This window comes from Tupaia chinensis, unplaced genomic scaffold (genome assembly GCF_000334495.1).
Source record: "Tupaia chinensis unplaced genomic scaffold, TupChi_1.0 Scaffold145805_1, whole genome shotgun sequence".
Taxonomy (NCBI): domain Eukaryota; kingdom Metazoa; phylum Chordata; class Mammalia; order Scandentia; family Tupaiidae; genus Tupaia; species Tupaia belangeri.
The window spans coordinates 894771-898787 of NW_006205663.1; the positions used below are offsets into that span (position 1 = coordinate 894771).

General features: G+C 37.4%; 1 pseudogene; it reads right to left on the reverse strand.

The window, feature by feature from the left end:
* LOC102477900 (elongation factor 1-alpha 1-like) overlaps positions 1-2807 on the reverse strand; it is a 43114-nt pseudogene extending 40307 nt beyond the window's left edge.
* Positions 2808-4017: the final 1210 nt, after the last annotated feature.

Below are 4017 nucleotides of genomic sequence, written 5' to 3' on the forward strand. Positions count from 1 at the left end.
CCCAAAAAAAAAACAAAGCAGAGACAGAATAAACATGAGAAAACAAGGAAATAATTCTCCTCCTAGAGAGCAAAATAACTTCTTGCCAACAATAGACAGAACAAAAGAATTCGCAGAAATGTTAGAAAAAATAATTCCAAATATTTACTGTGACAAAACTCAATGAGATGTAATTACAAGAAATGAGAAAATCATTACAGGACATGAAAGAGGAATCCTATAAAGAGATAGATAAGAAAAAGATCATCTGAAAATAATCAAATAGAACTTTATTACTATTATTATTCAATCACATTTACTTAATATGATAATTACAAAATGTTATATGCAAAAAACACATCATTACTACAGGATTTGGTCTTCTAAATATGTAAACAGATATTCTCTGCTTTTCTGTTACGATTCTGCCTTCTTAGAAACAGGTGAGAAATAATGACCCTAATTCCCATTCAGAAAAAAAAAAAAAACTAAATGATCATATTCCTTAAGTTCCAACAAGTTTTTAATACTAGAAAGACTAAAAATTCAACTATTTTCCTCAATATTTTTCTACAGAGTCTCATTGTTGACCAAAAGAAGACACAGGTTTCTCATTAAGCTTTGTTGTAATGGCTCAAAATTCTGTGACAAATTTTTGGTCAAGTTATTTTCATTAAAAAGCACTGATTTTAAGATCAGCAGATGACTTAGTGGTTATGTCACTTGACTCCCACATGGATGATTATAGTCCGAGTTTCAGACCCAGTGACTTGAAAATCACACCAGGTGCATGTGTGTGCCCACCCAAGATCCTAGGAGGAGAATGGAGGAGAGAGAATTGTGATGTGGTCATCCACCCTAGGGGATGATTTCTCACTTCCCCTCTCACTGTCTCTCCTTCTCTCCAGTGAGCACAAATGCCCTATGGCAAAAATCTCTTAAAAAAACAAAAGTACTGATTTTAAAAGTTAATAACTTAAAACTGTCACACACACATACACACACGCACACATACACACGCAAATCCAAAATGGTCCACAATCATTTTTCTTTCCTTCTGAAGGTTTTATGATTCATTGTTATTATTAACCAGTTTTTACTATTAACCTTAAATGGACAATAGAAACAAACAGCTCTAACACTGTTCTTCCATCACTGACTAAGACTGGGGTGGCAGGAATTAGGGATATTCACTTAGCCTTCTGAGCTTTCTGGGAAACTTGGTGACCTTGCCAGTTTCAGCAGCCTTCTCATCTACAGCTTTGGTGACACCCACAGCAGCTCTCTCTCAGATCACAAGCAGAAAAATGACTCAGAGAAAGATAGTCAGAGAAGCTCTCAACACACATGGGTTTGCCATGAACAATATCAACAATGACAGCATCACTGGATTTCAAGAATTTAGGGCCAACTTCCAGTTTTTTACCAGAATGTTGATCAATCTTTTCCTTCAGCTCAACAAACTTGCAAACAATGTGAGCTGTATGAGAATCCAGTACAGGGTCATAGCCACTGATTTGTCCTAGATGATTCAGGATAATAACCTGAGCAATGAAGCCAGCTGCTTCCATTGGTGGGTCATTTTTGCTATCACCAGTAGCATTACCATGCTGATAATCTTCGACAGACACATTTTATTTTTCTTAGAGGTTTTTGGTATAGGACGCTTGCGCTCACCAGAAAGACAGAGAGAGACGGAGAGACAGAAAGTGAGAAATCACCCCCCAGAGGGAATGGTCACACCACAATCCCTTCCCCCCCCATTCTCCTCTTCGGATCTTGTGCACACACACACATGCGCTGGTGTGAGTTTAAGCCACTGGGTCCAGGACTCAAACTGTGGTAAGCTACATAGGAGGTCAGCAACATAGCCATTATGCTAACTGCTGGACCCCTGACAGACATATTTTTGATACTGAAGCCCACATGGTCCCCAGTAAGAACTTCACTCAAAGTTTCATGGTGCATTTCAAAAGACTTCAGTTGTCACATTGACCTCATGCAAAGGTGACCACCACACCAGGTTTGAGAACACCAATTCCCACTTGTCCCACAGGGACATGCTAATTCCACCAATTTTGTATGCATCATAGAGGAGAAGATGCAAGGACTTGTCAGTTGGACAAGTTGGTGGTAGGATGTAATCTAGAACTTCAAGCAGCATAGTTCCACTGACATTGCCATCTGTATGGGTGACTTTTGATCCCTTTAACTGCAACATATTAGCACTTGGCTCAAGCATGTTTTCACCATTCCAACCAGAAATGCTACTGTGTCAGGACTGTAACCAATTTTTTTAATGTTGGTGCTGACATCCTTAACAATTTCCTCATATCTCTTCTGACTGTATGGTGGCTCAGTAGAATCCACGTGGCTAACACCAATGATTAGTTGTTTCAAACCCAGTGTGTAAGTCAGACGTGCATGCTCACAGATCTGCCCATTCTTGGAGACATCAGCTTTAAATTTACCAACACCGGCAGGAACAATCAGGACAACACAGTTAGTCTTAGATGTGCCTGTAATCATGTTTTGGATAAATTCTCTGTGTCCTGGGGAATCAATGATAGACACATAATACTTGCTGGTCTCAAATTTCAACAGGGAGGTATCAATGGTGATACCACACTCACGTTCAGCTTTCAGTTTATCTAAGATGTAGGCATATTTGAAGGAGCTCTTTCCTATATTAGCAGCCTCTTTCTCAACTTTTTCAATGGTTCTTTTGTCAATCCCACCACATTTGTAGATCAGATGGCCAGTATGGTGGACTTGCCAGAATTTATCTGTCCAATGATAATGATGTGAGTCTACTCCTTTCCGATCATGGCTTTGATTTAGCAGCAATTTTCATGACAACTATATTCTGGTGGGAAACCCATTGTGAAAAAGTCAAAAGAAACTTCTTAAAATGAAGAACACCACTACAAAAAAAAATGAAAATCTCCCTTAAAAACATTAACAGCAGATTGGACAATGCAGAAGAATTTCTGACATTGAAGATAAAGTATCCAACATAGCCTAAATCACCATAAAGAATACAAAAATAGGATAACATATGAGCAAGTCCAAGACACCATTAAATGCCCCAATATCCATATAAAGAGTAGTCCAAAATGTAAAGAATCTGGTAAAGGCATGGCAAACCTCTTCCATGAAATGCCATCTGAAAACTTTCAAAATCTAGAGAAACCTGGAGAAATTCTGACTCACTAAATAAAAAAAAATAGTTAAATGAAATCAATATAAAAAGATAATCCCAATAGCACATCATAACAAAATTGGTAAAAATCAAAGATAAAGACAAGATTCTAAAAATGGAAGAGAGAAACTTGAGGTTATTTACAAAGGTTATCCTATGACACTAACATCAGACCTCATATGATTATGGGGGGTTTGGCATGCTGAACAATCTAATGAAATAGGCTGGCAGACTGAAAGTTCAGGAAGGCGTTACAGTTTAAAAATAAGTCTTCTGAAAAAATTTCTTCTCTCTCCAGGAATGTCTGCCTGTGCTTTTAAAACCTTCAACAGATTGAATGCAATCTTCCAACATTATGGAGAATAATTGACCTTACCAAAAATCTGTAATTTAAGTGGCCAGTAGGTGCCATGGTGGTTAAGGCACTAAATTCCCACATGGCTGACCATTGTTTGAGTCCCAGATCTGGTGGCTTGAAAATCATGCTGGGTGCATGTGCATGCATGTGCAAAATCCCAGAAAGAGGATGGAGAAAGGATTATGGCATCGCCATTCTTCCTGGAGGTGTGATTTCTCACTTTCCCTCTCACTATCTTGCTCTCTATATCTCTCTGGTGAATGCATGCACCTTCTGGCAAAAAAAAAAAAAAAAAAAAAAAAAAAAAAAAAAAAAAAAAAAAAAAAAAAAAAAAACTTAAAAAAAAATTGTAATTTAAATATTAATCTCATTCAAAAAACACCTTCATTGAAACATCTAAAATAATGTTTGATCAAATAATTGGGCACCATGTCAAAGTCAAGCTGACATATAAAATTAACCATTACAGCACTATAAT